Raw genomic sequence first — 23,670 nt, forward strand, 5'->3', positions numbered from 1 at the left:
CTTGCAACTTCCTTTCACATTTCTCCATCCCCATGGTTACCACCCTAATCCAGTAACCACCATCTCCTCCTGGCACAATGGATTGGCCTACAACCCAGTTTTATCATATTCCTTCTCTCCCCTTTTAAATCTATAACACACATGGCTTTAGTGTGACTATATTTAAAAAAAATAAAGATCATTCTCAAACTAAAACTCTTCAAAAGTGTGATTAGAATGAAGACTTCAATCCTTAAGCCATGCTCCAAGGTCCGTGGTCCCCCTCATCTGTCTCTGACCTCTCACCTTTCACTGCTCCAGCCACACCAGCCTCTGTCCCTTCTTGTTCCAGGACCCTCACTACTTTTCTATCTGGCCACATCACCCCTCCTAGACTATGCAGACTTACATTGTCTCTCATTTCAGATCTCAGTTCAAATCTCACTTTCCCACAGAAGATATATCTGATTATAGATGAGACTAAGTCCTTGTGATAAAATCCACTGAAGCCCCTATAGCTAAATATTTCTGTAACTATTTGACTACTGTCATTATTACCTACAAGAATATAAAATAACTAAAGGTATGATTTTTATTTTGCTCACCCAGCCTCTATCTCTGTTGTGTAACAGGCACAAAATAAATATTTGTTTCTTAAAGAAACAAATAAATGTTATTGTGTCTTAGCTTTAGACATTTTAAAAAACAAACAAAATGATGAGGATGGGAATGTAACACTCAGAGTAGTCCTCTAATAGACTTACAGGCAGAAAATCTATCTCTAGTGTCTGAAAGAGTATGATTTTTCAAATTATTTTCACAGCAAGAGAGCTATAGCTCATTCATAATATGGCCTTGAGTTTGAAAGTTTCAAGTAGTTGATCAGGTAATTGATTGTTATTTATAATGTAGGAAAAATAAAGCATACAAATTCATACAGTCAAAATCATCAGGTTTATAACTAATATAGGCCTGTCCTAAAAGGCATCACTCACACTACCCAGATGCAACCACCAGTTGAGGTAATACTACACAATGCCAACAAGCACATGTCTTGCAAAGCCACAGACTCAGAGGAAGAGAGTGAGTTTGAAGCAGATTGTGCAGGCTTTTTAGGCAATTGTGAGGTCTTTGATTTTTATAAAGTAAATTGGGAACGTCTGTAAGTTTTGACCAGAGGGAAAAACACTCCATTTTAAAAGATCAGTTTGATTGCTGTGTTGTGAAGAGATGTCGACATACAGGAAGAGTAAGGAAATGAACTAGGAGATGGTGCCACAACCACGAGGAGGAGCAGAGAGCTCAGACAAGGCTGCTGGCTTTGGGGAAATAGAGAATCCCCAGTGTGGATTAAAGGTAGAGCTAGGGGATTTCTGGACTGACCAATGTGGGATGTGAGAGAAAGAGTCATTAAGTTGTTTTGGTCTGAGCAAGTGAAAAAATAAAAATAAAAAGTGAAGGAAATTTGGAGAGTGAGTAGAATATTATGAATTCATTTTTGCACATATTAAGGGGGTGTTTGTTTCATACATAAAAATATATAAAAAATCATACATTTCATACATTCAGGACCTAAAATTCAATGCAAGGGCCATACGACTTTTCTTTTTTGTTTCTGTATTGTTTTGTATTCCACATATCTTCAAAAAACCAAAGAATCAATCATAGTAATATAGCTTGATATTCTTACACTCCTAAAATGCACACACAAGCATTATCTGCCATTAGGTTTACTCGTATTAATGGAACATTTTTCCTGAGTCCAAAAGTCCTGAAATCTGAGCAAATGCACTAGTGATGTTACTGTTCTAGGTTCTCAGCAAGATTTTCTAATTAGAATAACGAAATCTAATGTTTTGCCAGCATTTATTTTTCCAATTATGTCTACAAGATAATAGTAGACACTATATTCTAATAGTGTCTACTAATAATTACTTAATAGGTCCCAGATGGTTCAGTGGTAAAGCATCCTCATGCTAATACAGGAGATGCAAGAGACATGGGTTGGGAAGAGCCCCTAGCAGAGGAAATGCCAAACCACTCCAGTATTCTTATCAGGATAATCCCATAGGTTTTGGGTTGTTGTGTTTTCGTTTTCATTAATTTCTATGCATATTTTGATTTCATCTGTGATTTGTTGGTTATTCAGCAGCATGTTGTTCAGCCTCCATATGTTGGGATTTTTAATAGTTTTTCTCCTGTAATTGACATCTAATCTTACTGCATTGTGGTCAGAAAAGATCCTTGGAATGATTTCAATTTTTTTGAATTTACCAAGGCTAGATTTATGGCCCAGGATGTGATCTATCCTGGAGAAGATTCCGTGTGCACTTGAGAAAAAAGTGAAATTCATTGTTTTGGGGTGAAATGTCCTATAGATATCAATTAGGTCTAACTGGTCTATTGTATCATTTAAATTTGGTATTTCCTTGTTAATTTTCTGTTTAGTTGATCTATCCATAGGTGTGAGTGGGGTATTAAAGTCTCCCACTATTATTGTGTTATTGTTAATTTTCCCTTTCATAATTGGTAGCATTTGCCTTACATATTGTGGTGCTCCTATGTTGGGTGCATATATATTTATAATTGTTATATCTTCTTCTTGGATTGGTCCTTTGATCATTATGTAGTGTCCTTCTTTGTCTCTTTTCATAGCCTTCATTTTAAAGTCTATTTTATCTGATATGAGTATCGCTACTCCTGCTTTCCTTTGGTCTCTATTTGCATGGCATGTCTTTTTCCAGCCCTTCACTTTCAGTCTGTATGTGTCCCTTGTTTTGAGGTGGGTGTCTTGTAGACAACATATATAGGGGTCTTGTTTTTGTACCCATTCAGCCAGTCTTTGTCTTTTGGTTGGGGTATTCAACCAACCCATTTACATTTAAGATAATTATTGATAAGCATGATCCCGTTGCCATTTACTTTGCTGTTTTGGGTTCGAGTTTATACACCCTTTCTTTGTTTCCTGTTTAGCAAAGATCCTTTAGCATTTGTTGAATAGCTGGTTTGGTGTTGGTAAATTCTCTCAGCTTTTATTTGTCTGTAAAGCTTTTGATTTCTTCCTCATATTGAATGAGATCCTTGCTGGGTACAGTAATCTGGGTTGTAGGTTTTTCTCTTTCATCACTTTAAGTATATCCTGCCATTCCCTTCTGGTATGACGAGTTTCTATTGAAAGATCAGCTGTTATCCTTATGGGAATCCCCTTGTGTGTTATTTGTTGTTTTTCCCTTGATGCTTTAAAAATTTGTTCTTTGTTTTTGATCTTTGTTAATATGTGTCTTAGGGCGTTTTACCTTGGGTTTATCCTGTTTGGGACTCTCTGGTTTTCTTGAACTTGGGTGACTATTTCCTTCTTCATTTTAGGGAAGTTTTCAACTATTATCTATTCAAGTATTTTCTCATGATCTTTCCTTATGTTTTCTCCTTCTTGGACTCCTATGCTTCGAATGTTGGGACATTTAACATTGTCCCAAAGGTCGCTGAGGTTGTCCCAATTTCTTTTAATTCTTTTTTTCTTTTTTCCTCTCTGCTTCATTTATTTCTACCATTCTATCTTCTACCTAACTTATCCTAATCACAGAATAAATCAAAAAAGAAATCAAAATATGCATAGAAACAAATGAAAATGATAACACAACAACCCAAAACCTATGGGACACTGTAAAAGCAGTGCTAAGGGGAAGTTTCATAGCAATACAGGCTTACCACAAGAAACAAGAAAAAAGTCAAATAAATAACAACTCTACACCTCAAGCAAGTAGAAAGGAAGCAATAAAGAACCCCAGGGTTAGTAGAAGGAAAAAAATATTAAAGATTAGTGCAGAAATAAATGCAAAAGAAACAAAAGAGACCATAGCAAAAACCAACAAAGCTAAAAGCTGGTTCTTTGAGATGATAAATAAAATTAGCAAACCATTCGCCAAACTCATCAAGAAACAAAGGGAGAAGAATCAAATCAACAAAATTAGAAATGAAAATGGAGAGATCACAACAGACAACACAGAAATACAAAGGATCATAAGATAATACTATCAGCAATTATATGCCAATAAAATGGATAACTTGGGTGAAATGGACAAATTCTTAGAAAAAGTACAACTTTCCAAAACTGGACCAGGAAGAAATAGAGAATCTTAACAGACCCATCACAAGCATGGAAATTGAAACTGTAATCAGAAATCTTCCAGCAAACAAAAGCCCAGGTCCAGACGGCTTCACAGCTGAATTCTACCAAAAATTTAGAGAAGAGCTAACACCTATCCTACACAAACTCTTCCAGAAAATTGCACAGGAAGGTAAACTTCCCAAACTCATTCTATGAGGCCACCATCACCCTAATACCAAAACCTGACAAAGATGGCACAAAAAAAGAAAACTACAGGCCAATATCACGGATGAACATAGATGCAAAAATCCTTAACAAAATTCTAGTAAACAGAATCCAACAAAATATTAAAAAGATCATATATCATGACCAAGTGGGCTTTATCCCAGGGATGCAAGGATTCTTCAATATCCACAAATCAATCAACATAATACACCACATTAACAAACTGAAAGATAAAAACCATATAATTATCTCAATAGATGCAGAGAAAGCCTTTGACAAAATTCAACATCCATTTATGATAAAAACCCTCCAGAAAGCAGGAATAGAGGGAATATACCTCAATATAATAAAAGCTATATATGACAAACCCACAGCAAACATTACCCTCAATGGTGAAAAATTGAAAGCATTTCCCCTAAAGTCAGGAACAAGACAAGGGTGCCCACTTTCACCATTACTATTCAACATAGTTTTGGAAGTTTTGGATACAGCAATGAGAGCAGAAAAAGAAATAAAAAGAATCCAGATTGGAAAAGAAGAAGTAAAAATTTCACTGTTTGCAGATGACATGATCTTCTACATAGAAAACCCTAAAGACTCCACCAGAAAATTACTAGAGCTAATCAATGAATATGGTAATGTTTCAGGATATAAAATTAACACACAGAAATCCTTTGCATTTCTGTACATTAACAATGAGAAAACAGAAAGAGAAATTAAGGGGAAAATTCCATTCACCATTGCAACGAAAAGAATAAAATACTTAGGAACATATATACCTGAAGAAACAAAAGAACTATATATGGAATACTATAAAACACTGATTAAAGAAATCAAAGAGGACACAAAGAAATGAAGAAATATACCATGTTCATGGATTGGAAGAATCAATATAGTGAAAATGAGCATACTACGCAAAGCAATCTATAGATTCAATGCAATCCCTATCAAGTTACCAATGGTATTTTTCACAGAACTAGAACAAATAAGTTCACAATTTGTATGGAAATACAAAAACCGTCGAATAGCCAAAGCAATCTTGAAAAGAAGAATGGGACTAGAGAAATCAACCTGCCTGACTCTGGGCTATACTACAAAGCTACAGTCATCAAGACAGTATGGTACTGGCACAAAGACAGAAACATAGATCAATGGAATAAAATAGAAAGCCCAGAGATAAACCAACACAACCATGGACAACTTATCTTTGACAAAGGAGGCAAGAATATACAATGGAGAAAAGACAATCTCTTTAACAAATGGTGTTGGGAAAACTAGTCAACCACTTGTAAAAAAATGAAACTAAAACACTTTCTAACACCATACACAAAAATAAACTCAAAATGGATTAAAGATCTAAATGTAAGACCAGAAACTATAAAACTCCTAGAGGAGAACATAGGCAAAACTCTCTCCAACATAAACCACAGCAGGATCCTCTATGACCCACGTCCCAGAGCATTGGAAATAAAAGCAAAAATAAACAAATGAGACTTAATTAAACTTAAAAGTTTTGCACAACAAAGGAAACTATAAACAAAGTGAAAAGACAGCCTTCAGAATGGGAGAAAATAATGGCAAATGAAGCAATTAACAAATAATTAATCTCAAAAATACACATGCAAGTCTTGCAGCTCAATTCCAGAAAAATAAATGACCCAATCAAAAAATGGGCCAAAGAACTAAACAGACATATCTCCAAAGAAGACATACAGAGGGCTAACAAAGACATGAAAAGATGCTCAACATCACTCATTAACAGATAAATGCAAATCAAAACCACAATGAGGTACCACTTCACGCCAGTCAGAATGGCTACTATCCAAAAGTCTACAAGCAATAAATGCTGGAGAGGGTGTGGAAGAAAGGGAGAGGGTGTGGAGAAAAGGGAACCCTCTTACACTGTTGGTGGGAATGCAAACTAGTACAGCCACTATGGAGAAAAGTGTGGAGATTCCTTAAAATACTGGAAATAGAACTGCCATATGACTCAGCAATGCTGCTGCTGGGCATACACACCGAGGAAAACCAGAATTGAAAGAGACATGTACCCCAATGTTCATCGCAGCACTGTTTATAACAGCCAGGACATGGAAGCAACCTAGATGTCCATTGGCAGATGAATGGATAAGAAAGCTGTGGTACATATACACAATGGAGTATTACTCAGCCATTAAAAAGAATACATTTGAATCAGTTCTAATGAGGTGGATGAAACTGAAGCCTATTATACAGAGTAAAGTAAGCCAGAAAGTAAAACACCAATACAGTATCCTAACACATATATATGGAATTTAGAAAGATGGTAACAATAACCCTATATGAGAGACAGCAAAAGAGACACAGATGTATAGAACAGTCTTTTGGACTCTGTGGGAGAGGGCGAGGGTGGGATGATTTGGGAGAATGACATTGAAACATGTATATTATCATATGTGAAAAGGATCACCTGTCCAGGTTCAATGCATGAGACAGGGTGCTTGGGGCTGTTGCACTGGGATGATCTAGAGGGATGGGATGGGAAGTGAGGAGAGAGGGGGGTTCAGGATGTGGAACACATTTATACCTGGGGTGTATCCATGTCAATGTATGGCAAAGCAGCTACAATATTGTAAAGTAATTAGCCTCCAATTAAAATAAATAAATTTATATTAAAAAAAAAAAAAGGATAATCCCATGGACAGAGGAGTCTGGCAGGTTTCAGTCCAAGGGGGTCTCAAAGAGATGGATGCAACTCAGGATATACACAACTAAAAATGTAGAATTCTTTAACATTATCAATTAATTATTAATTGCTAATTATTAATTAACAAATTTTGAATATAATTAAAAAGATTCTCAAAAACCTACCACAACATTTAAATATTTATAATTGAGTGCTTAAAATGTTTATATATGTACCCATTTAATTTTTATTTTTAGAAATTATATCATTATATAATACATTATTTTAAAATAAGTATATATTGTTTTGATTCAAATGTTTTCAAATAAAGAAAATAACTGTAATAAATAGTAATTTAAATATATCAGTTAACAGAATAATGACCAAACATATATGCAGAGACAACAAAAGTGCAAAATAATACTTGCTCATTTGGGTCAAATTTATTCAGCCAACAATTTTAACCTTTTTCAGTATAACTTAACACAATTATATAACTTATACACAGATATAAACTTATACATATCTGTGTATAAGTATAACTTATACACAGATATAAACTACCAATAATAGTTTCTAGTTTTCCATGAGAAAACAAAAATGAAATAAAACTACTTATTGCCAATGGTTAAAAGAAATGCAATTTTGAAATAAGCCATGCAAGGTCAACTTAAACCAGTAAAGCTGGGCAAGCTTTAAGCTGCTGCATAGTATAAGATATACCAAAATGCGCTAGGCAAAGAAAATGCTATACAGTTGGGTCTTCTCAGATGGCTCTTGTAAAGAATTCTCAGGAGGAAACAGCAAATCACACCAGTATTCTTGCCTGGAAAATTTCATGGACAGAGAAGCCTGGTGGGTTAGTCCATGGAGTCACAAAGAATTAGACACAACTGAACACACACAATGTTTTTGCTGTCTTAAATAGGGGTTTTATTTTATATTGAACAAGATGATTTAGTATGGGAAAGCTCCATGAAAAATTAAGGAATGCAGCTTTTCAAGTTCCGGGCAAGACAGAGGAAAACAGGATTGGATTTACCCTTCTGAATCTCCCAAAAATTAATTAGAAAAAGAAATAATATGAAGGTGAAACAAAACAAAACACTTCTCAAAATAGCACTTATCGGGTAATAAAGGAAAGATTGCTGAGAAATAGGAAATAAATTAGGTAAAGCCCAAGTTTTCCCTAGCTTACTGCTTGTCAGGGTTTAAGGGAATGAGGTAGGATGGGAATCCAGGCAGAATGGAACGTATCCCCTGAGTGCAGGAGACAAAGTTGAGAGTCCAGGAAGACCAAAGCAAGTAGAATTTCCAGGAGAATCACAAGAGAGCACTGAGGTAGGCAGAGTGTCCCCTGTTTTTCAGCTTGATACTGATTCACAAATGAATTCAAAGAAACCACCTTAAGCAAGGAAAACAAAAACCTGAAAAGATTAAAGAGAACAATGCCCTTTAATGCGGTGGAAACAGTACTTGCTGCCATGAGTCAGCTCAGAAAAACTAAAAATTCACACAGGCTGGATGTAGTACCTGGGAATATAATGCCTTAGTAGTGGAAAATAGTGCCTCTAGCTGTGCCCTAGATGGAGAACTGCTCCAAGATATATCATTAAAGCAAGACCTAGAAGAATCAAACTGTCTCCAAATAGCTCAACTGCAACTCATAATAAAAAGAAAAAAATGCCTCCAGGATATTTATAGCAATACAAAAATTTCCAAAACCCAACAAAATTCATAATCTGGCATTCAACCAAATTTCCAAGCAGGCAAAAAAACAAGAAAGCATGATCCATTATGAGAAGAATTATCAATCAAATGAAATGAACCCAAAGCTAATACAGATGATAGAATCAATAGACAAGGACATGAAAGCATTTATTCTGTATATTCAAAAATTTAGAAAATTTAGATATAGAAGATTTTAAAAAGATTCAATGAACTTCAAGAGGTGAAAGTTAAAAAAAAAACAGGATGAAAAATACACTGAATAGGATGAGTGGCAGATTAAACACCAGAGAGTAAGAAATAAGTGAACTTGAAGACATAGCAATTAAGGTTACAGTAATCCTCCTTTTTTCATGGTTTTACTTTCCCCAGTTTCAGTTACCTTCAGTCAACAGTAGTCTGAAAATTAAATGGAAAGTTCCAGAAACAAACAATTCACAGACATTAAATTCCATGCCATTCTGAGTAGTGTAACAAAATCTTGCACCATCCCGCTCCATCCTAGATGTAAGTCATCCCTTTTTCCAGCACATCCAAGCTGTATACACTACCTGCCCATTAATCACTATTAGTAGTCATCCTGGTTTTCAGATTGATTGTCATGATACCACAGTGCTTGTGCTCAAGTAATCCTTGTTTTATTTAATAATGAAATCAAAGCATAAATGTAGTGAAGCTGGCAATTCAAATATGACAAAGAGAAGCCTTAAGTCAACGTAGTGAGAAAAAAAGAAACGTTCTAAAGTTGCTAAGATCTACAGTAAGAATGAATCCATGAAATGTGATGGAAAAAGAATTCATGTTATTTTTTCTGTCATACCTAAAACTGTAAGTTATGACCTCAGTGCATAAGTGCTCCAGTTAAGATGGAAAAGGCATTTTATCTGTGTAAAATGATTTTTGAGAGATCACACTCACTTTTATTAAAACATATTTTTGTAATTGTCATATTTTTATAGCTTTTGTTGCTAATTCTGTACTGTTTAATTTATATTAAAAATTGCATCATAGGTAATTATATAAAGGAAGAGAATTCCACACACACACACAAAAATCTCCTGCTTCATTAACTATGCTAAATATTTTGCTGGTGTGGATCACAAAAAAACTATGGAAAATTCTTTAAGAGATGAAAATATCAGATCATCTTACTTGCCTCCTGATAAATCTGTATGCAGGTCAAGAAGCAACAGTTAGAACCAGACATGGAACAACAGACTGGTTCCAAATTGTTGTCACCCTGCTTACTTAACTTATATGCAGAGAACATCATGTGAAATGCTTGGCTGGATGAAGCACACGCTGGAATCAATATTGCCAAAACAAATATCAATAACTTTAGATATGCAGATAACACCATCCTTATGGCACAAGGTAAAGAGAAACTAAGAAACCTCTTAATGAAAGTGAATGAGGAGAGTGAAAAAGTTGGCTTAGAAATCAATATTCAGAAAACCAAGATCATGGCAGTCTGGCTCAATATCTTCATGGCAAATAGATGGGGAAACAATGGAAACAGTGACAGACTTTACGTTCTTGGGCTCCAAAATCACTTCAGAGGGTGACAGCAGCCATGAAAATAAAATAGGCTTGCCCATTGGAAAAAAAGCTATGACTAACCTAGACAGCATATTAAAATGCAGAGACATTAATTTGCTATCAAAGGTCTATCTAGTCAAAGCTATGATTTTTCTAGTAGTCGTGTATGGATGTGAGACTTGGACCATAAAGAAAGCTGAGCGCTAAAGAATTGATGCTTTTGAACTGAGAAGACTAGATCAAACTGAGATGACTAGGAGATCAAACCAGCCAATCCTAAAGGAAATCAGTCCTGAACATTCCATTGGAAGGTCTGATGCTGAAGCTCCAATACTTTGGCCACCTGATATGAAGAACTGACTCATTGGAAAAGATGCTGATGCTGGGAAAGATTGAAGGCAGGAGAAGGGAATGACAGAGGATGAGATAGTTGGATGGCATCACTAAATTGATAGATATGAGTTTGCACAAGCTCCAGCAGTTGGTGATGGACAGGGAAGCCTTGTATGCTGCAGTCCATGGGGTCACAAAGATTCGGACATGGCTGAGTGACTGAAGTGAACTTATTCAGTTTCAGGCATCCACAGGGAATCTTGGAATCCTTCCCTGGAAGATAAGGAAGCAGGAGGGGGCGACTGTATCCAAAGTGAAGCATAGAAGAAAAAAAGTTAAAAATAAATTAAGAGTATCAATAATCTGTGAGATATTTTCAGGAATCCAAATATTTATGTAACTGTAACTGAAATACCTAAGATGGAAAAAAAAATCTGAAAATGATATTTTTCCAAGTCAGTTTGAAGTATAAGCCCAAAAGGAAAGAAGGTCATTGCTCACCAGAAACATGAAGAAAACTATACCAAGTTATTAAAAAATTGAATTGCTCAAACCAGTGATAAAGAGAAAATTTTAAAGCAGTTAGAAAATTAAAAGGTGTTGGAGCAAACAATAAGGGGAATGACACATTTCCCATTAGAAATACTTCAAGAAAGGACAAAGTGAAGAAGCATTTTCAAATTAATGGGAAAAAAAAAAAAAAACACAACTGCCAACTTAAAATTCTATACAAAGTGAGGTATGTCATAAAAATATTGGTGAAATAAAGGTATTTTTGACATACTGAAAATTTTCATCAATAGAGATGTTCACGTAACCAGAGCTGTAAAAATATACCCTCCAGACAAAAGAAAAAGGTTATCATAGGAAATGTAGGTCTACATAAAGGAATTGAGGAGCATTGGGGATTGCATCCAGATGGGAAAATGTAGAAGACATTTATTATTGAAATCACTTTGAAGGACAATTAATTCCTTAAACGAAGCACAAATTCTGCAAGAATCAGTAAGAAATTAGAAGACTTGAACAAAGCTATCAACCACTTCAACCTAAGTGACATCTTCAGAACACTCTAACAAGAGCACATACATATCCTTCCCATGTATATATGGAAAATTGACCAAGATAAACCATGATATGATTATTCATCAAGCCTCATTAAACTTAAAATGATTCAAATCATTCAAGGTTTGTTATATAATTACAATGGAATTAAACTGAATATCTGTAACAGAAGGACATTTTGATTATTCCCAACATTTGATTCATCTGAAAAGACACTGAGCTGGGAAAGAGTGAAGGTGGGAGGAGAAGGGGATGACGGAAGATAAGATGATTGGGTGACATCACCGACTCAACGGACATGAGTTTGAGTAAACTCCAGGAGTTGGTGATGGACAGGGAAGCCTGGCATGCTGCAGTCCATGGGTCACCAAGAGTCAGACATGAATGAGCCACTGAACTGAACTGAACATATGGAAAATAAACATACTTCTTCATAATGTATGGTCAAAATATAATCTAAAGATAAAAAAGGTATTGCTAACTAAATGAAAATAAAATCTCAATAAATTAGATCTGTGGGGTCTTCAGGGGAATTCATGTCAGCATGTGCCTAAAGTAAAACAATTGAAGTAGCAAGGGAGTTCCAGAAAAACATCTGTTTCTGCTTTATTGACTATGCCAAAGCCTTTGTGTGGGCCACAATATACTGTGGAAAATTCTGAAAGAGATGGGAATACCAGACTATCTGACCTGTGTCTTGAGAAAGCTGTATGCAAGTCAAGAACCAACAGTTAGAACTGGACATGGAACAACAGACTGGTTCCACATAGGAAAAGGAGTACATCAAGACTGTATATTGTCACCCTGCTTATTTAACTTATATGCAGAGTACATCATGAGAAACACTGGGATGGATGAAGCACAAATTGGAATCAAGATTACCGGGAGAATTATCAATAACCTCAGATATGCTGATGACACCACCCTTCTGGCAGAGAGTGAAGAAGAACTAAAGAGCCTCTTGAGGAAAGTGAAAGAGGAGAGTGAAAAAGTTGACTTAAAGCTAAACATTTAGAAAACTAAGATCATGGCATCCGATCCCATAACTTCATGGCAAATAGATGGGGAAACAGTGGCAGACTTTATTTGGGGGGAAGGGGCTCCAAAATCACTGCAGATGGTGACTGAAGCCATGAAATTAAAAGATGCTTACTCCTTGGGAGAAAAGTTATGACCAACCTAGACAATCTATTAAAAAGCAGAGACATTACTTTGCCAACAAAGTTCCATATAGTCAAGGCTATTGTTTTTCCAGTTGTCATGTATGGATGTGAGAGATGGAGTAAAAAGAAAGCTGAGTGCCGAAGAATTGTTGCTTTTGAACTGTGGTGTTGGAGAAGACTCTTGAGAGTCCCTTGGACTTCAATAAGATCCAACCAGTTCATCTTAGGTGTTCACTGGAAGGACTGATGTTGAAGCTGAAACTCCAATACTTTGGCCACCTGATGTGAAGAGCTAACTCATTTGAAAATACCCTGATGCTGGGAAAGATTGAAGGTGGGAGGAGAAGGGGATGACAGAAAAGGAGATGTTTGGATGGCATCACCGACTCAATGGACATGAGTTGAGTAAACTCCTGGCATTGATGATGGACAGGGAGGCCTGGCATGTTGCAGTCTGTGAGGTTACAAAGAGCTGGACACGACTGAGTGACTGAACTGAACTGAACTGAAAGTAAAACAGAAGGTCTGAAATCAATGACCTCAGATTCCAACTTAAGAAACTGTAAAAGGATGAACAAATTAAATCCAGCAGGAAAAATGTCAGTGGAAATAAATAAAAAGGAAAAAATCATAAAAGTAGAAAAAAACACAACGAAACAAAGATCTTCTGTCTGAAGATCAGTAACAGTGATAAAACTTCAGACACACCATTTAGAAAAAAAAAAATAACAAACTACAAGAAAAAAATAACAACCCACAAGAAAAAAAAGCGACATTATTACAGAATCTAGAGTTATTTAAAGTGAAGTAAAGAACTATTATAATACTGTGCCTATAAATTTGACAACACAGAAGATATGAACAAATTACGCTAAATAATATCATCAAAAAGAATGTGATAATCTGTACAGTCCTGAGTCAATTGAACAGAATTATTTTTTAGCTAACTGTTTTTCTCATAAATAAAACTGCAAGTCAAGATGGCTTCAGTGGTGAATTTATCATACATTTAAGGAGGAAATAATACTGATCATACACAAACTGTTCCATTAAATTCAAGAAGGGAAAAATATGTCCAACTCATTCCATCAGGCCAGAATTACTCTGAGCCCATAAGTAGACAACAATACTATATGGAAACTCATATTAACATGCCTCACGAATATAAATCCTGGACTTCTAAACAATATTTTAGTTAATAGAAGCCAAACATATTTTTTCAATAGCCAAGGGTTTTTACCCTAGAAATGCAAGATTGTTTTAATGTTTGAAAATGAATCAATGTAATTCATCATAATATAATAATAATCTAAAAAAGAGAAATGATAGAATCATTCCAATCATCTCACCAAGATAAAAAAAAAAAAAAAACAGGTTGATGATCTGTGATGACCTATAAGAGGGGATGGGATTGTGGGATATATGTATACATATAGCTGATTCACTTTGTGGTACAACAGAAACTAACACAACATTGTAAAGCAATTATACTCCAATTTAAAAAAAAAGGTGAAAAAATATTTGAGAAAATCCAACATCTATTCCTGGTAAAATAGTGACCATTAAACTAGGAAGAGGAGGAAAATTCCTCTATATTATAAAGGGAATATCCCTAAACCCTACAGCTAATATATCATTTAGTGGAGTAAAAGGTAATGTACAGGATGTCTGACTTCACCACTGCTACTCTGTCTTGACCTGGAGGTTTTAGTCAGTGGTGTGTGTGTGTGTGTGTGTGTGTGTGTGTGTGCACGCGCGCATGTGTGCACTCAGTTGCTAAGTCATGTGTGACTCTATCTTTGTGACCCATGGACTGTAGTCCACCAGGCTCCTCTGTCCATGGAATTTTGCAGGCAAGAACAGTGGGGCAGGCTGTCATTTCCTACTCCAGGGGATCTTCCCAACCCAGGGATCAAACCCACATCTATTGAATCTCCTGCACTGGCAGGGAGATTCTTTACTATGGTGCCACCTGGGAACCCTCCTGCCAGTGCTGGAAACATAAGAGACACTGGTTCAATTATTGGGTCAGAAAGATCTCCTGGAGGAAGGCATGGTAACCCACTTCAGTATTCAGGCCTGGACATTCCCACTGACAGAGTAGCTGGTGGACTGTGATCCATAGGGTTGAAAAGAGTCAGACATGACTGAAGCAGTTTAGCACACACCTGGGAAGCCCTCTAGCTGGTGATATCAGGTTAGTAAAAAGAAAGGCATTCACATTTAAAAACATAGGCAAAACATTTTATACACAGATAATATTACAAATTATGTAGAAAATCCAATAGAATCTACAAACTAGCTACAAATAGGTGAGATTAGCAGGGTTATAATATTTAAGATCAATATACAAAAAATCTGTATTTGTATGGTGGCAATGAACAATAAAGAATTAAAATTTAGTGGCTGAGTAATACTCCATTATGTATATGTACCACAGCTTGCTTATCCATTCATCTGCTGATGGACATCTAGGTTGCTTCCATGTCCTGGCTATTATAAACAGTGCTGCGATGAACATTGGGGTACATGTGTCTCTTTCCCTTCTGGTTTCCTCAGTGTGTATGCCCAGCAGTGGGATTGCTGGATCATAAGGCAGTTCTATTTCCAGTTTTTTAAGGACTCTCCACACTGTTCTCCATAGTGGCTGTACTAGTTTGCATTCCCACCAACAGTGTAAGAGAGTTCCCTTTTCTCCACACCCTCTCCAGCATTTATTGCTTGTAGACTTTTGGATCGCAGCCATTCTGACTGGTGTGAAATGGTACCTCATAGTGGTTTTGATTTGCATTCCTCTGATAATCAGTGATGTTGAGCATCTTTTCATGTGTTTGTTAGCCATCTGTATGTCTTCTTTAGAGAAATGTCTATTTAGTTCTTTGGCCCATTTTTTGATTGGGTCATTTATTTTCCTGGAGTTGAGCTGTAGGAGTTGCTTGTATATTTTGGAGATTAGTTTGTCAGTTGCTTCATTTGCTATTATTTTCTCCCATTCTGAAGGCTGCTTTTTCACCTTGCTAATAGTTTCCTTTGATGTGCAGAAGCTTTTAAGTTTGAATCAGTTCTTTTTTTTTTTTTTTTTTTGACTCAAGAAAAACATTTATTATTCTTGTTTTTTGACTTGTTCTTTTGGATTTTTCCCCCCTTCCCACCCCCCACCCCTGGTTGTAGTTGTCGATTTTATTGGCACTAAGAAATCCAATTAAGCTTTTGAACTTTTTTTTTCCTCAGTCACATTTTTTATTGTCATAGACCTCTGCCTCTACACTGGGCTTTTGCATGTCTGTGGAGTTTTCCTTGTTTCTTTCTTTCCTCTTTTTTTAATTTTAATTTTTTGAACCTGTTGTTATTTTTTTCTACATTTATTCCTTTGTTTGCTTTTCCTACTGTTCTTTTCCCCTTGCAGTTAACCTTTAATGTACATAAATCTTCTTTATCTACCTCTATTTAACTTTGCATATCTATTCTTTCTTTCTCTCTTTTCCTCTCAATGTATTTGTTAGTTTTATTTTCATTGCTTTATTCTCCAATTGACACCTTGCTTTAGTTTTGTTTTCCAGTTTGTGCTTCAATTAGCTTTGTTCTGGTAGATGTAATTTTTGTTTTTTTTGTTCACTGGGGCAATTTATTGTACTTTATTTTTGTTGGACTATTTTGATTTTGCTTATGGATGTATATGTGTAAGTGTATATTCAGTCACACTTTCTATTGTTGTTATAAACCTCTGCCTGTACACTGGGCTTTTGCAGTTCTGTGGAGTTTTCCTTTTTTTTTTTTTTCCTTTTTTCTTTCTTCTTCCATGTTTTTCTTTTCTCTTTTTTATAATTTTAATCTTTTAAACCTATTATATTTTTTCTACATTTATTCCTTTGTTTGCTTTTCCTACTGTTCTTTTCCTCTTGCAGTTAATCTTTAATGAATATAAATCTTCTTCATCTACCTCTGTTTATCTTTTATTGACTTACTTTATTTCTTTTCTTTCTTTCCTTTCCTCTCAAGATATTTGTTAATTTAGTTTCCATTGCTTTATTCCCCACTTGGCACCTTGCATTAGTTTTGTTTTCCAGTTTGTGCTTAAAAGGTAGTTTTGTTCTTAACAGGTAAATATAATTTTTAATTTCCTTTGTTCACCAGGTCAATATACTGTACTTTATTTTTGTTGGACTGTTTTGACTTTGCTCATGGGTGTATATGTGTATATGCCATTATTTTAATTATTATTTGCCTGATTTTGTAACAGCCATTTGTCTGGGGTTCATCTTTGATTTCTTATTTTTGGATATCTGTTTTAATCTCACTTAATGCCATACAAACCACTTGTGGAATCTTTGTTCCTGACCAGAGATCAAGCCCTGAGCCTTTGGAATGGGAGCACTGCCTCCAAGACTCTAGACTACCAGAGAAATAACCCTGCTGCTGCTGCTGCTGCTAAGTCGCTTCAGTCATGTCCAACTCTGTGCGACCCCATAGACAGCAGCCCACCAGGCTCTGCCGTCCCTGGGATTCTCCAGGCAAGAACACTGGAGTGGGTTGCCATTTCCATCTCCAATGCATGAAAATGAAAAGTGAAAGTGAAGTCGCTCAGTTGTGTCCGACCCTCAGTGACCCCGTGGACTGCAGCCTTCCAGGCTCCTCCGTCCATGGGATTTTCCAGGCAAGAGTACTGGAGTGGGGTGCCATTGCCTTCTCCATGAATCAGTTCTAATGAGGTGGATGAAACTGGAGCCTATTATACAGAGTGAAGTAAGCCAGAAAGAAAAACACCAATACAGTATACTAACGCATATATACGGAATTTAGAAAGATGCTAACAATAACCCTGTGTACAAGACAGCAAAAGAGACAGTGATGTATAGAACAGTCTTATGGACTCTGTTGGAGAGGGAGAGGGTGGGAAGATTTGGGAGAATGACATTGAAACATGTATAATATCATGTATGAAACGAGTTGCCAGTCCAGGTTTGATGCACGATACTGGATGCTTGGGGCTAGTGCACTGGGACGACCCAGAGGGATGGTATGGGGAAGGAGGAAGGAGGAGGGTTCAGGATGGGGAACACATGTATACCTGTGGAGGATTTATTTTGATATTTGGCAAAAGTAATACAATTCGTAAAGTTTAAAAATAAAATAAAATTAATTTAAAAAAAAAAGAATTAAAATTTAAAATGCCATTTAAAACAGCATCCAAAAATAATAAATACTTAGATGTACATTTGAAAAAACACATAGGGAACTACAAAATATTGCTGATGAAAAATAAAGAAGTTTTACATAAATGGAAAGATATAGTATGTTCAAAGATCAGAAGACTCCATATGTCTAATATGTCAATTTTTCCAAATATATTTCATCTACATTCATCTACAGATTCAACATAATCCCAATCAAAAGCCCAGCAGTCTTTTTTTCCTCTGGAAATTCAAAGAAAGTAGAATATCATAAACATCACTGAAAAAAGAAAATCAGAGTGGTATGAGCACTTACTTTGAAGCTTATGATAAAGATGTGAAAATAGACAAACCAGAACAAAACAGAGTTTAGGAACAAATCTACTCATATATGGCAACGGCTTTTCCAACAAAGGTTTAAGGTTTAGTTTAAAACAACAGTATGCTGTCACTCCTCTGCTTGATATAACATAAAAAGAAAAGTTTTAGGAGTCAGAATTAGATAATATAGTTTTGACTTGGTTACTATGCAGCTTGTGACCTTGAGTAACTCACTACCTTTTGTATCCTGCCTTTCTTTATCTGTTACACTGTGATAGTTAAAGTTTTTTAGGCTCTGAAAATCTGATTTGATTCACAGTAGGTTATTCACTGCTACTGCTACTGCCGCTAAGTCACTTCAGTCGTGTCCGACTCTGTGCGACCCAATAGACGGCAGCCCACCAGGCTCGCTCGTCCCTGGGATTCTCCAGGCAAGAACACTGGAGTGGGTTGCCATTTCCTTCTCCAATGCATGAAAGTGAAAATTTAAAGTGAAATCGCTTAGTCGTGTCTGACTCTTAGTGACCCCATGGATTGCAGCCTACCAGGGTCCTCCATCAATGGGATTTTCCAGGCAAGAGTACTGGAGTGGGGTGCCATTGCCTTCTCCAGGTTATTCACAGTCATCATAAATATATGTGAGATTCTTTAACTTTTAAGTAGTAGAAAGGATATTACTGATTGTACTAACAGAACGTGACTAAATACAGCATGATAATTTTTCTGTAATCCTTTTTCAAGTAAAATCTAATTATAATTGTAAAATTTTAAGCTTTTGCTTTTACAGAATAAAATATGTAATACATTTATCGAAACCTAATTAATTCTTTGGGATAGTTTCCTATGTGATAGAAACATTTAAGAAGTACTTTAAAACTTATTTGGCATGATACTTGTTAGTTTTTTTTTTTTTTTTTTTAACTGGTGGGTTTTGAAATCACTTTGCAAGTTTTAAATTTTTAGACTTAGGTATTCTAGATTAAAGTCAATTTTGTTAGTCATGTAGTAGCGTCGTTATTCTGTTATTTCTGGTAATTATGTAAAATCTTAAATTAGAAAAAAAAAAAAACAATCATGTGCAGTGTGTAATTTAAATGCCACACAGAGTAACTTTGGGGATTTCCTGGTGGCTCAGAGAGTAAAGAGTCTGGTCTGCCTGTAATGCAGGAGACCCGGGTTCAATACCTGTGTCAAGAAGATTCCCCTGGAGAAGGAAATGGCAACCCATCCAGTAGTCTTGCCTGGAAAATGCCATGGTTGGAGGAGCCTGGAAGGCTACAGTCCATTGAGTCGCAAAGAGTTGGACATGATTGAGTGACTTCACTTCACTTAAAGTCAATTCAGTGAAGCAATGATAGTTTTTTTTCAATGAAAGGTACCTGAAATATTCGATATCTACTTGCAAAAAAATATGAAGATGGATGCATGTGTGTATATGACTGAGTCCCTTTGGTGTTCACCTGAAACTATCACATTGTTAATCAGCTATATTCCACTATAAATAAAAAGGTTTTTTTTTTTTTTCTTTCTTTTTTTTTAATGTGGTGAGAAAAGGAAAGGAAGGAAGAAAGGAAAAGAAAAATTCCTAGGTAAACTTTGCATCACATGTAGAAATGGACCATATACCTAAAGTTAAACCTAAGAATTTAAACTTTTAAGAGAAAATATAATGAGAAAATCTTTGTGATCTTAGGTTAAGAAAATATTTCTTAAGTATAAAACCAAAACAAAACATTAATGCATGTATAAAAATAGATTGGCTCAAGATTAAGATTTCTGCTTTCCAGAAGAAATTATTATAAGAGGATAAAAAGATAAGTCAGAGATCAGGATAAAATATTTTCAAAGCATGTTTTTGTATACAGAATATGTAAAGAAAGTTAAAAGTGCAATAATAAGAAAGCAATAAAATTTTGAAAAACAGTCAAGAAAATCTGAACACATAGCCATCAAAAACATATACAGATGGCAAGTAAGCATATGAAAATATGTTCTATATCACCAGTCACTATGGAATTGTAAAACAAAAATACAGTGTGATACTCACTGAGTAGAATGGTTAAAATTAAAAGGAATGATCATACCAAATGTTGGTGATGATATGAAGGAACTCCTGTACAATGCTAATGGAAACACAAGATGGTACAACTATTCTGGAAATAATTTAATGATTTCATAAAATGCCAAATTTTAAGAAAAACTGTGGAAAATTCTTAAAAAAGATGTGAGTACCACACTACCTTACTTGACCCCTGAGAAATTTGTATGCAGATCAAGAAGCAACAGTTAGAACTGGACATGGAAAAACAGACTGGTTCCAAACTGGGATGGAAATGAGGTTGAGCAAGCTCCAGGAGTTGTTAATGGACAAGGAAGCCTAGCAAGCTGCAGTCCATGGGGTCGCAAAGAGTTGGACACGACTGAGTGACTGAACTGAACTGACTGTGCACTTAAAATATCATATTGTATTATGATTATATATATGAAAGTCTTTTGCTAAAACTTAGCTAGTACTACCAAATTTTTGTATTTACACTTCCAATATTTCTTCAGAAATCATGGAAAAAAATATATAATTCCCAAATCTGACTGACTTCCCAATAATGGGAGAAACATAGAAACTTTCATGGGGCAAATAACTTTACTGTATATTTGAGCATTCTTGTGTCTTGAGACATTTCTATCTCTACACTAAGAATATTAAAATATCACAGAGGTATATCAGTATCAGAAGTGACCACTTGGACTGAGAAGACACAGGCAACACTGAATAAATTGGGCATCTACACTGGGATTTACACATCACAGATCAGCTCAGTGAGTTCCCATGAGGAGGAGAGTAAAACACAAGGCAGGGACTAAAAAAGAAAAAAGTAATAAAATCAACTCCATGTCTCATATCTTTTCCAAAAATGAAAAGAATTATATAGTGAAATGATGGTAGCAAAACTTAAAAAGATGATAAATTACTTTGAAATTTCCCTGTGTATTTTATCTCACTCATACAGACTTTTTGGTGACAAACAAGAATGACTGTCCATCAGAAAAGTTCAGATTGCATGTCTTAGCAAAGTTATACAACATGTTTTTAGAATAACAGAGCGGCCAGTATTTCAAAATTCTATTTAGCTAGAGATCTTGTCTGAAATTTTCATATAAGTGGAAATATTTCACAGAGAAACTAAAATATTAACTAAAGTTGTGATGGCCATCCTTATCACCATCCATTCATCTATCCATCCACACACCCATGTATCTATATAGTCAGCTATCATTTCTTTCTTGTTGAGTACTGCTGCTAAGTCGCTTCAGTCGTGTCCAACTCCGTGTGATCCCATAGATGGCAGCCCACCAGGCTTCCCCATCCCTGAGATTCTCCAGGCTGGAGTGGATTGCCATTTCCTTCTCCAGGGCATGAAAGTGAAAGTGAATTTGTTCAGTTGTGTCTGACTCTTCGCGACCCCATGGACAGCAGCCTACCAAGCTCCTCGGTCAATGGGATTTTCCAGGCAAGGGTACTGGAGTGGGGTGCCATTGTTAAGTAGTATTTGTTTCTAATACATGGCATACAAAAATGCTTTGAGTTCGTTTGCTTAAAGCCAGCAAAGCTGTCCAATAGATGGACTGCCCCAAATATCTTGTGATTTAGCAGAAATGAATTGTGCCAGTACAAACTTATACACCACTGTATGGCAATCATATCTCAATAAAAGTGGGGGGAAAATAATTTTCCCATCTAAGCCATCAAAAATGCAATAGAGAACACCCATAATGGATCAAGGGAAGAAAGATTCTATGATTCAGAGGATAGAAACTTTGAAATTATCTAGCCAGAGGAGAAGAAAGGAATTTGAATGAAAAAGGGTTAAAAAAGTTAGTTCACTCAGATAGCACTCAGGGCATTCAGGCCAGATCCTTACTCTAAGCTATGCAGCCCGCGCCTCCCTGCCCAGCCCCCGCTTACTAGTGGCGGGTGCAGGCGTCTGTGCTGCTTCTCCGCTGGGGGAGTTACCGCTGGGCTCGTAATCTGTGGGTTTTAATTATTTATTTTTCCTCCCTGTTATGTTTCCCTCTGTGCTTCAAAGGCTCTCCACAGACTTGGCAGTGAGAGTGTTTCCTGGTGTTTGGAAACCTCTCTTTTTAAGACTCCCTTCCCAGGATAGAGCTCCATGCCTCCCTCTTTTGTCTCTTTTTTTGTCTTTTATATTTTTTCCTACCTCCTTTTGAAGACAATGGGCTGCTTTTCTGAGTGCCTGATGTCCTCTGCCAGCATTCAGAAGTTGTTTCATGGAATTTACTCGGCTTTTAAATGTTCTTTTGATGAATTTGTGGGGGAGAAAGTGATCTCCCTGTCCTATTCCCCCACCATCTTAGCTCCTCCTTCAACATCACTCATTATCAGGGAAATGTAAATCAAAACCACAATGAGGTACCATTTCATGCCAGTCAGAATGGCTGCGATCCAAAAGTCTACAAGCAATAAGTGCTGGAGAGGGTGTGGAGAAAAGGGGACCCTCTTACACTGTTGGTGGGAATGCAAACTAGTACAGCCACTATGGAGAACAGTGTAGAGATTCCTTAAAAAACTAGAAATATAACTGCCTTATGATCCAGCAATCCCACTGCTGGGCATACACACTGAGGAACCCAGAACTGAAAGAGACACATGTACCCCAATGTTCATCACAGCACTGTTTATAATAGCCAGACCGTGGAAGCAACCTAGGTGTCCATCAGCAGATGAATGGATAAGAAAGCTGTGGTACATATACACAATGGAGTATTACTCAGCCATTAAAAAGAATACATTTGAATCAGTTCTAATGAGGTGGATGAAACTGGAGCCTATTATACAGAGTGAAGTAAGCCAGAAAGAAAAACACCAATACAGTATACTTACGCATATATATGGAATTTAGAAAGATGGTAACAATAACCCTATATGAGAGACAGCAAAAGAGACACTGATGTATAGATCAGTCTTTTGGACTCTGTGGGAGAGGGAGAGGGTGGGATGATTTGGGAGAATGGCATTGAAACATGTATAATATCATATATGAAAAGAGTCACCAGTCCAGGTTCGATGCACGATACTGGATGCTTGGGGCTGGTGCACTGGGATGACCCAGAGGGATGGTATGGGGAGGGAGGAGGGAGGAGGGTTCAGGATGGGGAACACGTGTATACCTGTGGTGGATTCATGTTGATACATGGAAAAACCAACACAATATTGTAAAGTTAAAAAATAAAATAAATTAAAAAAAGGCAAATGCAAAAAAATAAATAAATAAAGGGTTAAAAAAATCTATGAATTATGGTATACTTAGAATTCATGAATCATTGAACTTCCAGAAGAAGAGAGGTAAGGGGGCA

The 23,670-nt window shown here is 36.2% G+C and overlaps 1 protein-coding gene across 12 annotated transcripts in view; it reads right to left on the reverse strand.

Moving 5' to 3' along the window:
* KHDRBS2 (KH RNA binding domain containing, signal transduction associated 2) overlaps positions 1 to 23,670 on the reverse strand; it is a 768,231-nt gene that overhangs the window by 469,537 nt on the left and 275,024 nt on the right. The gene's annotated exons all lie outside the window — the stretch shown is intronic.

Source organism: Bos indicus x Bos taurus, chromosome 23 (genome assembly GCF_003369695.1).
Source record: "Bos indicus x Bos taurus breed Angus x Brahman F1 hybrid chromosome 23, Bos_hybrid_MaternalHap_v2.0, whole genome shotgun sequence".
NCBI lineage: Eukaryota > Metazoa > Chordata > Mammalia > Artiodactyla > Bovidae > Bos > Bos indicus x Bos taurus.